This window comes from Hibiscus syriacus, unplaced genomic scaffold (assembly GCF_006381635.1).
Source record: "Hibiscus syriacus cultivar Baekdansim isolate YM2019G1 unplaced genomic scaffold, ASM638163v2 tig00110299_pilon, whole genome shotgun sequence".
NCBI lineage: Eukaryota > Viridiplantae > Streptophyta > Magnoliopsida > Malvales > Malvaceae > Hibiscus > Hibiscus syriacus.
In genome coordinates, this window is record NW_024062668.1 from 2,201,683 (window position 1) to 2,215,952 (window position 14,270).

Below are 14,270 nucleotides of genomic sequence, written 5' to 3' on the forward strand. Positions count from 1 at the left end.
GTTTTAGAGGTATTGATTGGATAATAATTAGTTTAACTAGGTGTATGCAAGTTAGAGACATAAAAGGAGGTGAAATAGGAAGTGTTGAGAGGATTATGAAGGGATTTTTCGTGCTCAAAATACCCCCTTAAAATACAAATATCGAATGGGATTTGTGTACCGATGCATAGATAGTGCATCGATGCACACGTTAAGGGATGCATCGATACACTGTGTAGTGCATCGATGCATACCTTCATTAAAAGATGAAAATAGCTTTCCTTTTAGCCTAAGGATTGATAGTTTAGAATATATCAATTAGTATACTGATATGTACCAATGTATTACTATGTAGATATAGAACGTAATCTTGTTCCGGAACAATCGAAGGATTAGAATCGAGTCAAAGCAAGGCTAAGGTGAGTGCATATCTCATATGAAATTGTATTGAGATAAGACTTGCGATGAGTCTATCTCTTATAGTTAAACTTATGATTTCACATTCATGTACATGCATATTTATATATGTATTAATGCTAAAGTGCTTTTATGCATAATTTATTCATGCTTGAATATGAACTTATTTGAATGAATGCAATTATATGAGAATCCATTCAGGTATGAGAAATAATGAAAATGATCATGTGTACTCATATGAAATTATATGAACGCGGTATTGGAGCGTTTTCAACCTTCTGTTACTTCAACTCCGAGAATGAATATTACAAAGGAGTTGAAGGGTTTAGGAGCACCAGAGTTTAGAGGTGAAGCCAAAAAAGGTCATGTTACTGCGGACATTTGGCTTAATGATGTGAAAATTATGCTTGAAGGACTTCATTGTTCTGATGCTGACAAGTTGGATGGAGTAGTCTCTTTGCTCCGAGGGCAAGCCAGGATTTGGTGGACCAATGTTATATTGAGAATGTTTGTTAATCAGGTAACTTGGTCCTTGTTTTTAGAAGAGTTCAAGCATAAATACATCGGAGATCAATTTATCGATAGATGAAACAAGAGTTCATGAATCGAAGCAATGGAACCGTACAGTTTATGAATACGAGTGTGAATCAACAAGCTGAGCCGCTTCGCTGCTGAGTTAATTCCTACAGAGAAGATGCTTGCGAGTGGTTTGTAGAGGGATTATCCTCATTTAAAAGAGATATTATTGTGTTGAACTTATCTTCATGTCAAGAAGTGGTGAATTGTGCTAAAGCTCTAGAAAGAGCTCAAAATGAGAGGTTCAGAGATTTTTGAGCTCAGACTTCAAAAAGATCAGGCGCATCATCGAGTGATGCACCATCAAAAATTGGCAAAGATGTGAGTTCTCGACCCCAAGTGAGATCAGAGTCACTTACATCTTTTGCGAGGGGATCAAATCAGATGAGGGGTCAACAGACACATTCAGTGGGATCTGGAGCTGGGAGATCTAACCCAAGTCAAGTCAGACAATGCCACATTACGGAAAGAATCACTCGGGATATGTTGGATGATTTATGGAGTCTTTTTAAATTTGGGGACATCAGGCATTTTGTTCGGGATTATCGCATGTTAGCTGGTGAATTGCTCAGCCAGAAAGGTCTACCTCGGCTACCCAGAGGGGAAGAGGTAGAGTCAGGGGAAGAAGTCAGTCAGAGTCTCAGCTCACAAGAGATACGTTCTACAGCTCGTTGTATAATCTCAAGACTAGCGAGGATCGAGATGGCCCAGAGATTATCGGAGGTTTTTTTAGTTGTATGACAAGAATGTGTTTGTATTGATCGATTCTGGGTCTACTTATTCTTACATTTGTAGTAAATTAGTAAAAGATTGAATATTCGTTAGAAGTTATTAGTAGTGAGGTGGTAGTGACTAATCCGATAGGGCACAGTGCTCGAGTCAATATGATGTGTCGAGGGTGTCCCATACGAATTCAGGGAATTGAATTCCCTGCTAATCTGATGGAATTATCTTTAGACGAATTTGAGGTGATACTGGGAATGGATTGTTATATCGTCAGTACGCTAATGTTGATTGTAGACTGAAAAGAGTAACGTTGAGAAGTTCAGAAGGTATAGAAGTTATTGTATTTAGTGAATGATGGAACTCATTGGCTAATATAATATCAGTGATGTTGGCAAAGAAGTTATTGTTACAGGGATATGAAGGGTTTATTGTTAGTGTGTTGGATGTTAGAGCTAAAGAGAAGGGGATTGAAGAAATTCCTATAGTTAGAGAGTTTTCCGATGTTTTTCCTGTAGAATTATCGGGTTTGCCTCTAGACAGAGAGGTAGAATTTCATATTTAGGTAATGCCAGGAACTGCACCTATCTCCATGGCACCATACAGAATGGCCCTAAAAGAGTTACAAGAATTAAAGATCCAATTACAAGAATATGGACAAAGGGTTTATCAGACTGAGTGTCTCACCTGGGGAGCTCCAGTTTTGTTCGTCAAAAAGAATGATGGATCCATGCGTCTTTGCATTGATTATAGACAACTCAATAAAGTGACCATCAAGAACAAGTATCCCTCCCCCGAATTGACGATTTATTTGATCAATTAAAGGGAGCTTCAGTATTTTCAAAAATTAATTTACGTTCTGGTTACCATCAATTGAAGATTCAAGATAAAGATATTCTGAAGATAGCTTTTGAACGAGATATGGTCATTATGAGTTCATAGTAATGCCCTTAGGGGTAACCAATGTACCTGCCGCTTTCATGGATCTCATGAACCGAATATTTCAACCCTATTTGGATCGATTCATAGTGGTGTTTATCAATGATATTTTAGTGTATTCAAAGTCAGAAGAAGATCATAGTTCACATTTTAAAGATTGTTCTATAGATTTTGAGAGAAAAGAAGCTTTATGCTAAACTCTCCAAATGTGAATTCTGGTTGGAGAAGTGACTTTCCTTGAACATGTGATTTTTACAGAAGGAATTCGAGTGGATCCCCAAAAGATTAAATCCATTTAAGAGTGGGAAGTTCCAAAGAATGTGTTAGAAGTCCGGAGTTTTCTGGGGTTAGCAGGCTATTACCGAAGGTTCGTTAAAAACTTCTCGATAATAGAATTACCCCTAACTAAATTATTGAGGAAGGAGATAAAATTTGTGTGGACTCCAGAGTGCCAAGAGAGTTTTGAAAGGTTAAAGAATATTTTGACAGAAGCTCGTGTTGGTTCAACCCGAGTCTGGCAAGAACTTTGTAGTGTATAGTGATGTGTCTCATAATGGCTTGGGATGTGTGTTAATGCAAGAAGGTAAAGTGGTGGCTTATGCATCGAGACAATTAAAACCGCACGAAAAGAACTATCCAATGCATGATCTGGAGATGGCTGCAGTAGTATTCGCTCTTAAGATCTAGCGTCACTACTTGTATGGTGAACGATGCTACTTGTATACAGACCATAAGAGTTTGAAATATTTGATGACTCAAAAGGAGTTAAATTTAAGACAGAGGAGATGGGTTGAATTCCTAAAAGATTATGATGTAGTGATCGGTTTCATCCGGGAAAGCAAATGTGGTAGCAGATGCCTTAAGTCAGAAGATGTTTGCAGCCTTACGTACTATTAATGCCAGACTATCGTTAAGAGGAGACGGTGCTATATGTGCGGAATTGACTCTCAAGCCATCATGGCTAGATCGAATTAAAGAATTACAAGCTAGAGATGAAAAGTGTTCAAAGAAGTTACAGAAGATAAGAAATGGAGAGGTTACGGATTATGAATTGAAGACTGATGGGAACCTATATTATCAAGAAAGATTAGTGATCCCCGATATTAATGAATTGAAGAAAGACTTGCTAACGGAAGCTCACTGTAGTCATTGACCATGCATCCTGGAGGAAACAAAATGTATATGGATCTCAAGAGTCGATATTGGTGGCATGGAATGAAAAGAGATATTATGGAATTCGTATCCAAATATTTAACATGTCACAAGTTAAAGTTAAACATCATGTTCCGTCAGGATTTTGCAACCAATGTCTATTCCTTAGTGGAAATGAGAGAATGTAACAATTGATTTTTGTAACGGGGTTACCTTTGACTCCGAATAAAAGAGATTCAGTCTAGGTGATTGTAGACAGATTGACTAAATCAGCTCATTTTATTCCGGTACGAGTTGACTTTTCCATGGATAAATATACCGAGCTGTATATCAGGGAGATTATACGTCTACATGGTGTACCTGTTTCTATTATTTCAGATCGAGATCCATAGTTTACTTCACGGTTTTGGAAATCATTACATAGAGCATTGGGAAATCGGTTAAACTTTAGTACATCGTTTCATCCTTAAACCGATGGGCAATCTGAGCGAACAATCCAAATTTTAGAGGATGTGTTGAGAGCTTGTGTTATCGAGTTCGAAGGATCATGACAGAGGTACTTGCCACTTGCCGAATTTGCATATAACTACAGTTATCAATCAAGTATTAAAATGGCACCTTATGAAGCTCTTTATGGAGGAAGATGTCGTACGCCCCTAAATTGGTTCGAGCTTAAAGATAAAGAAATTCTTAGTCCTGAGTTGATCCAGGAAGTGGAAGAAAAGGTCCAAGTAATTCAAAGTAATCTCAAAGCAGCAATTGATAGACATAAATCATACAAGGATCTAAAAAGAAAAGAGATAGAATATCAAATTGGAGATAAAGTGTTTCTCAAAGTTCCTCCTTGTAAGAAGGTGTTGAGGTTTGGTCGAAGAGGAAAGTTAAGTCCTCGGTTCATTGGACCTTATGAGACCATAAAGAGAGTTGGACCAGTGGTATATCAATGGGCATTGCCACATGAAATGGAGAAAATTTATTATGTCTTCCATGTTTCAATGCTTCGGAAGTATCGATCTGATCCTTCCCACATTGTGACTCCAGAAGAAATTGAGGTTCAACCGGATTTAACGTATGAGGAAGAACTGGTTCAAATCTTAGCTCGTGAGATTAAACAATTAAGGAATAAGACTATTCCATTGGTTAAAGTCTTGTGGAGGAATCATAAGGTAGAAGAAGCAACATGGGAGCGTGAAGAAGACATGAGGATTCAATACCCCATCTCTTTACGTAATGAAAATTCGAGGATAAATTTTCTTAAGGGGGAGATTTCTAACAACCTCAATATCGGGTTAGTGACTAAATTGTAAAACTTCAGAATTTGGTGACTAAAGCAGAATAATTGAATAGTATTGTAATTGGGTATAGGGTTAAATTACAAGCAAGATGAAATTGAAGGATAGAATAGTCATTTGCATGGAAAATAATTAAAAAAGAGATATATATTAGCTACACGTAGAAGAGATTGAAGCAAAAACACAAGGTTCCAGAGTTCTCTTATTCTCTTCTTTCTCCACACGTGAAGAGGTTAAAACAAAGGTGAGGTTTCTCATGAGCTAATTGTTTGTTGAAATTTAAGTTTTGTTCTGATCATTAGATGCTAATTAAGCTTAAGGAAAGCTTAAGTTGCTTTAAAACAACAAGATGAAGAGTGTAGGAAGAATTAAAGGTAAAGAGTTCTTGAATGAAATTTTGAAATAAAGTTCATAATGAGAATTGGAAGTTGAATTTGATCTGTCACCAACTTGATTGAGGGATATGAAGTGTTAGACATAGATTTAGAACATGTTGGAATTTGAGTGAGATTCTTGAATTTTATATGGATGATTGGATTTTTATGTTTTAGAGGTATTGATTGGATAATAATTAGTTTAAGTAGGTGTATGCAAGTTAGAGACATAAAAAGAGGTGAAATAGGAAGTGTTGAGAGGATTATGAAGGGATTTTCGTGCTCAAAATAACATTTATGGGTTGTGTGCATCGATACACATTCAATGTGTACTGATGCATTCTCAAATAAATGAACATCGAATGCAATTAGTGAATCGATGCAGGAGGAGTGCATCGATGCACACGTTAAGGGATGTATCGATACACGTGTAGTGCATCGATGCATACCTTCATTAAAAGATGAAAATAACTTTCTTTTTAGCCTAAGAAGTGATAGTTTAGAATAAATCAATTAGTATACTGATATGTACCAATGTATTACTATGTAGCTATATAACATAATCTTGTTCCGGAACAAATTAAGGATTAGAATCTAGTCAAAGCAAGGCTAAGGTGAGTGCATATCTCATATGAAATTGTATTGAGATAAGACTTGCGATGAGTCTATATCTTATAGTTAAACTTATGATTTCACATTCATTTACATGCATATTTATATATGTATTAATGCTATAGTGCTTTCATGCATAATTTATTCATTGTTTACTATGAACTTATTTGAATGAATTCAATTATATGAGAATCCATTCAGGTATGAGAAATAATGAAAATGATCATGTGTACTCATATGAAGTAAATTATGTGTTTATGTGAAAAGTGATAGAAGAGATATGAAAATAAGAATTGTATTATAATTAAGCCCATGTTACTTAATGTGAGAGTTGTAGGTATAATTGGCATGCCATGAGTCGAAGGATTATCAGTAGTCCTTCAGGACATAGTGGTCCTTTGAGACAAATATTCAGTGCCCCTAGTGGGTTTTTAGTCGAGCTGTGATGACAACATTGTGCATAACCTCAGTGTACTCGTGTACCTTCTATTCTAAATATCATATATGGTGATCCAAAGATAAATTAAAGTGAAACTAGCATAAGAATACAAGTTTTATGTATGTGCATGTTATCATCATATATGTTATAGTGTAATAGATACATGCAAGTTGAAATGTCATGATCAATGGTAAGAAGGCATGTTCATGAATTCATTGTTATACATGTATATACATATATTTATGTTATACCTCACTAAGTCTGTGACTTAGCGTGTAAGTGATTTACACGAAGGTACCAAGAATCGGGAAGAATAGAAATAGGAGTGGCAAGAAAAGCGACACTGCTAATAGATCAGATTAGAAGTAACTGATAAAGTATGTATTTTATTGTGTATAATGTGTTGGCATGTAAGAAAAGTGTCAGTTATGAATGCTCTGATTGATTTTGGTCAATTTATGTAAATAAATTACCTTTATTTTAATGAAAGTTTTAAATTTTCCTTGAATTTTGTCAAGAGTCAAAGTTTGAAAAGTCAATGTGACACCTCAGACTCGTATTCGGGTCGGGTACGGGTTGGGGGTGTTACAGATATAACTCTCAAATATCTCCTCTATGGATCTAAACCTAGCTGATCCATATGTCTCTCGGTATCGCAAAGCCAATCCTTGGCCTCAGTTAGAGTTCTACCAGTAGGGTCTGCAAAGGTCCTAACTTTATTCGTAATAAGGGTATGAGAATTAGGAACCTCGGGTGGTAACGCCTGCTGCTCTAACTGCACCCTGAATCAGTTGGAAAAATTGGCTACCGAGATTCTCATCCATAACAACACTAATAGGCTCGGTCCTAGAAGTTGATGCTCATCAATCGGGGTAGTCAAACCTATACCAGGGGCAGGTAACGAATCTCTCGGGATCGAAGAATCACTAGGGGCAAGAAGGTCATGTCGAAGTAATGGGTCAACCGTTGAATCGAAAAATTTAATAGGTCAACCTCGCGCACGAGTAGATCGTCGACCTCGTTTAGTACTCATCTCGGGGTAGTCTTTAGATAAACTACATAAGATAAAACTTAGGGTTAGATTTGGAACTTGGAGTCTCGTACACAATAAACTTGTAAAAACTTGGTGACATGGCCTTCAGTACTTATTTTGTAAAACATTTCAAAACTGTATTTTTATTGTGGAACTATCTACAGTCCGAGGTTTAAAACCAAAAACTCTGATACCACAAATTGTAACCCCGTAGACCCAACCTATACGATACGACCAGATCTAGAGGATTACAATAGAAATTTCCAAAACAAGTTCAACACTTTAAAAATCAAAACCTCTTTAAAAACATAGTTATAATAGTAAAACTTAACTCGAGTAATATAACACATGAAATATCACAAGTGAAACAAAATATCAATAACCATTGACAAGATAATCTATACATTAAAGGTGATATAAAATAGGTCATAAAACTAGTATATCAAAATAATAGGCGCATGCCATCAAAATAAAGGTAGTTTGGAATATTAGAATATTATAACAAAATATATTGTACGAAATGAGTCGATCCTCCAAGTGTTGGGTTTGGGGTTCATATCCAAAATTATTTGAAAGGAAAAAGATGAAGAAGTGGGCTATGGAGCTCAGTGTGTTCCAACGGTGCTAAAAAACATATTATAATTTTAAAATCAGTTCAGTTTCATAGTATGAAAGTAGCAATATAGTTTTCAGTAAAATCACAGAGTTACCATCCAACCTTACACTAAATGCAGTTCCTCATAATTACATCCATAAGGACTTACCCTAGGCCCATAGGATCTAGGAGTCAACCTAAGGGAGTACATTGGGTCTATAAGGACTTATCCTAGCCGAAGCATAGGATCCACCTGAGGGGAGTGCCCTCAGATCTATAAGGACTTAACCAATGCACACCCTATGAGAGTGTCATAGGGTCCATAAGGTCTTCCACTAATCTCATTGCTTGATCGAAGCTGAACCTGCAGAGCTTCCAGAGTACATCCCATAAGTTTCCATTAAAAACAATTTCAGACAATATTAGTAAATCATGAAATTAGAGGCCAAAAATATTTTTAGTAAACATAACCAAAGAACATGTATTAGTGAAACCAGAATTTAAAATCAATAAAACAAATATCATGGATTTAAGAAATCAATAAACCAGAATCAGTTTTTTTAGTCATTTAAATCGGTCATGTTTCAAATCATATAAAACATTCATGTGCACATGGTAATTCAGATAGATATTTAAAAACAAATATATAGCACACAAGGAACAAATCTCGCAAAAAGGGTTGGTCTGAGAAATCTACTGAACACCGGTATCGCTACGATCAAAAGCAGTACACGACCTAGTAGTCATGACTCACGCGGTTGGACGGATTGAGAAGAAATGGGTCGAGCAGTCAAACGGTCAAGAGAATCACGAATATCCTCAACAATAGACGATGGAGGTCGTGTCGGTGGGAAGAAGACTCGTCTGGGTTTTGGTTGGAACATAGTAGGGAACCAGGTAGTGGTGGTGGCGGTGGCGGTGAGACGAACGAAGCTCGGGATCGGCGAGAAATCGACAGAACTCGAGGGAGAACTTTAGTTTTTTGGCGAACGTTCAATGAGATCTCCACGGCAAATGGCGGGGCCACCAGACGCGAGAGTGATCAGGTTTTGTTCGGCGTGGGACAATGCTCTGTTTGAGAACAATTACAGTGATGAGTTAGGGAGAGAAATGAGTGCCCTAGAAAGCTGAGTTTCATACGGAAAAAGGTAAAACTAGATGCACCAAAGAATATCATTTTTAGAATCCCCTAAATCAATTTAAAATAAATTATTCGTTAGATACCATCATCTACAGTAGCATAGCTAAAATGGTAAAGGTCCAAAGAGAAGGTTCTCGAGGGGTGGGTTCAAAATTCACAACCACACATATTATTTTATTTTTGAACCAAAGGAAAATGGCAATTCATGATTCATGTCCTTGAATTGATTGGAATCTTAAGAAATAGTTCCTAAGTTCTCGAATTCTCATAAATTAGTCCCTCTAAAGAATAGTTAAAGTTATTAATATAAATCCATAATTTTCGGGCTGTGACACGCTAGACCATACATGGCTGAGCTTGGACTGGTTGGTGATGGCCCGAACAGCTATCAGGTAGTTTGATTATCTGACATGATACCTTTATGTGGTAATAATTAGTAGGACAACTTGATAATTTTCTTCTTTTTTGTTAAAATCAGATTTGGCTTGGAGGAACACCTAATCAAACTCAATCAGCAAGGACTTTTATGAACAAAATCAAAGTTCAGGATCTTGAAAAAGTTTTTGAGCCCTTGTTCTACTATCGGAAACGAAAAAGACGACCCAAAGAATCATTCGGCGACTTCACAACTTGCATGGTAGTATTGTTATTCTCTTTGCTTGTTAATCGTCGTTATCCTCCTCCTTTTGAAACATCCTCTACGGTCAAATGAAATTCATGGACTAGGAAACTGATGAGCATGAAGATCTCTTCCTCAGGGATTTGAAAAACTTCAGGAGCTGGTGGACAAATGGGAAGGCCCAGTGCAATCGGCGGCAAGGTGCCTTTCTCTGATAAAGAGACATACGAAGGCATGAAAGAGCTTGCAAACCTGCAGAAAAGACTGCTCATCAGCTGGCGATGGAAGTCATTAGCAATTTCGTCGCTGCCCAACAGTGTTTCTTCGGGCTTGAGATATGGGTTTCTTGTGATCATTTTGGATTCGAGTTTCGGCCTCATTTTAGCTTTAGATGGGATCCGAGTTATGTATATAAGCTATCATTGTGTCCCCTATGTTTTTTGTTGTTGAGGATTGTGGAGTTTGTGTAATTCTTGTAGCTTAGGAATGAGCATCAAAAGCTTTTATGACGACTAATAATGGCAAATCCGAGATTTAATTTTGAAAACCAACTGGTCTCTCCATGTCTGTTTAACTAAAATGGAATACCCAATCGTGGAAAAGCTCTTTAATTTTCAAAATCAAACATAAATAAGGCAGTCAAGTCAAGCTCTGGTTCTCACATAACAAAGGTCTCGGCTTTATTTGAAAACAATTAAGAAAGAGAGAGAATTTGACTGTGTGCTGATTGCATGGAGAAGCCATCAATGGGAGCAGCTACAACAACAGATGGCAATACCAACCAGCCCCATTTGCCACCACACAGGCCTACAAGGAAAGCACCAAAGCCCAAGGAAATTCAATTTTAGTACAACTTTTAGCTTATGATTTAGTGGAGAATCAATTAACCAACATAATTATTGTACGCTACAATTCATCTTCATTTTGAAAAATCGATTAAATTATATTTTTCTTTTTAAAAATAGAAGGAATCAATATTATGAAAAATATCGATTTTATCTTAAAAATCTAAAATTAGTAAAACAATATAGATTTATTTATGGTTTTTATTATTTTTATTAAAATTATATAATTAAACCTTCAAATCAACTAATTCTTAATTCAACTAATTGAATAGATCAATCCAATTTAATTTTTAAACACATGACCCAAAGATCCAATATGTTTGATTATTTATTCGTGATTATTCAATTGATATTATATTGTATATATTAATTAGTTAACAAATTTACGTATTAATTTAATGAAATTGTTTTTATTAAATGATTTTTTCGAAGATACTATCAAATCTCATTATTTAAAAAAAAATAAATTCTAAATAAAATAAGGGATATATTTGGATCGGATATTCAATCCGAAAATATGGGTATTCGATTTTTCGGATCAGATTTGAATATCTATTTTAGTTATCCAAAATTTTAGATATCTAAATTTGCACTCCCCTACTGCTAACCAATGAGAAACATAAAATCAAGGGTAAATTATATATTTAATACATAAATTGTTAGTTTTGGTATGTTTTAGTGCATAAACTTTTAATTTTTTTAAATTATACCTAAAATTTAGTTTTTGCTTAATGTTAGTATCCGTTCAAAATTTAACGTTATGTTTTGAAAATTTTGTAAGTTTAGGTACTAAATGGACTAAAACTAACAGTTTAGGTACTAAATGCGTTAAGTTTTTAATAACAATATACTAAAATGAAATAAAACTAAACATAAATATAATTTTTTTTTAAAATTGAATGTTTAGGTATTAAAATAGGATATAGTTTACCTTAAAATGGATATTTTTTTTAGTGAGAGCAGTTGGTGTGTTAATTAATCATTTTTTGTTCTACTTTAATAATTATTATTGTTCCGCTATATATTTTTACATTTTATAAAATAAGTAGGAGTATGAAATTCTTCTTGAAATCAATGAATAAAGACCTAGGTGGATCCCACCGCACTCTATAATTCTCGCACATATCAATGGCTTACACGCTCCTACGTGAATATTTTGTTTTATTTTGAGTTTCCATCTAACTCACTACACTTAGCTTTTAATTTGATTTGTATAATCACAACATCCACGGTAAGAATCAAGCCACTATAGTGATTAAAGAGAAGATTATTACTATTTTTATAGGTTTTAGATTCGAACATCAATAACTACGAGATATTTAAACATTCACTATTAAATGATTAAAAGTATTAAAAACCTATTTTATCACTTATAATGAAATCACACTAGAATGATAAAAAATCAATTAAGAATTGATCATTTTTAGGATAAATAATATATTGAGTTACTCAACTAATAAATGTTTATAATTTGGTTATTAGATTATTTTTTTATATTTTGGTCACTAAAGATAATTTTATTTTATTCAACTAATTGTTACTCAAAAATAACTCAACCATTGAATTATTACCTGTCAGGCACTGATCATCCTAATTTTACCGATCTAACACACTTTGTGAGAGTGTGACAAAAAGGCGCGAATCATCATCTGTAACACCCCTGACCCGTATCCAACCCGGATATGAATCTGAAGTGTCACATTGATTTTTCAAAACATATGCAAATAATAAATAAGAACAAATTTAAATTTATTGATCGACATAAAAAGGTATAAACCTTAATTTAAATAAGGAACTTATTTCGCATTCCTGTTTACATAAAACTTTGATAATATACAAAAATACAAAATATATGAGTTTACAAAATAGATCAGAGCATTTATAAATTAAACGCATAATATATGCCAACAGTTACAATATTACAAAACAACTACATTTAATTTATTCTGATATGATCTTCAAAGGTGTACGCTATCCACGCCAAACTTCACTATTCTGCTTTCTCCAAACCTACACATGAGAAAATCACACGCTAAGTCGATGACTTAGTGAGGCAAATACTAATAGTGCTAACTTAGTAAACAATATCTTATTTGTTTTATTTAAAACGTTTTATAAAGAACTCACATTATTTTCCATATCAAAAGTATAATTATGAATAGTTTAACTTTGTATATCTTTGTTCCAAATGCCCAATGTATACTACTGAGAACACTAGGTATTTGAGTACATTGAGGTTTTGCACTAATGTTATCACCACAGCTCGTAATTTGCACCGAAGTGCCATATAATTATCCCGAATGACCACATATGTTGCACCCAAGTGCCACACAGGTTTGCACCTAAGTGCCACATATTTATCCCAAATGACCACATTATTGTCCCGAATGACCACATAAAACCCTCGACTCTTGGCATTACAACTATACCTATAATCCTCGTACATATACTTTGGGCTATTAATCACATAATTATGTTCAATCATTATTCGAAGTGTTTCTTACTCATATAGTATCTCTCTCATAGAGTCTTTTCATATTCACTTGTTCAAAGTTCACATTTCCATAATCATATAATCATAAAACATAGATCATATAATACAAATTGAATAAAACATTGCAATATAACAATAAAGAAATTATAAAGTTTTCGATCAAAAACACTGAGGTTGGCTTATCGCAAGCCTTCCTTAATTCTGTTACAAAACCGAGAAATTGCACTCACCTTTGCCTCACTGAAGTCTAGTCTAAATCCTTAACCCTTTCGAATCGATACCTAATATGTCGTGCTGATAGGAAGTTGATTACGTTCAATCACTATACAAAACAATCAAAAAAGCAATATCGTTCTTCGAATCATTTATATCCAATCAAAATAACTTGTGATACAAGAAACTCTTACTTTCCATTTCATGCCTAGAAGTATCAGTACTACCCCTCCAGTACCGATACTTTCCTTTAAGGGTATCGATACCTCCTCGAGGTACCGATACCAATTTGGCATTTTGTAATCGCATCTTAAAAAATGGTATCGATACCATCCCCCTGGTATCGATACTACCCACACAATATCGATACCCTCTTCAACTGGTATCGATACTACCCTTAAAAATACACATATTAATCCCTTGAAGTATCAGTACTATTCTAACGGTACCGATACCCAAAGCCCATAATGACCATTTTTACTTCAAAAATAACCCCAACAACCTCCTAAATCTATCATATACATCATACTTTAAGCCTTTGAAATCCCCCTTATACTTCCAAACCAATTGGTACACATTTACTACTCCTAAACATACAAAATCTCAATAAAACACTTACATCTAAAAATCATACCATGTTTTCAACCAAGCTCTTAATCATTTATAATACTCCTAAACCTTTAATTAGCTCATTGACAAGTCAAATATCTCAACAAAACTTCAAAAACTACTCCATATCAAAATTTCATCTAAAACCCCATTTTAAAAATTTATCTCTAATAGACGCATCTTGTTGTTTTAATACTATATAAGCTTTCCTTAAGCTT

At 34.7% G+C, this 14,270-nt stretch overlaps 1 long non-coding RNA gene across 1 annotated transcript; it reads left to right on the forward strand.

The window, feature by feature from the left end:
* The first annotated feature begins 9,596 nt into the window (after positions 1–9,596).
* On the forward strand, positions 9,597–9,800 carry LOC120116474. The gene is made up of 2 exons (XR_005515550.1): positions 9,597–9,664; positions 9,751–9,800. It is a non-coding gene; the product is annotated as an uncharacterized LOC120116474 (long non-coding RNA).
* Positions 9,801–14,270: the final 4,470 nt, after the last annotated feature.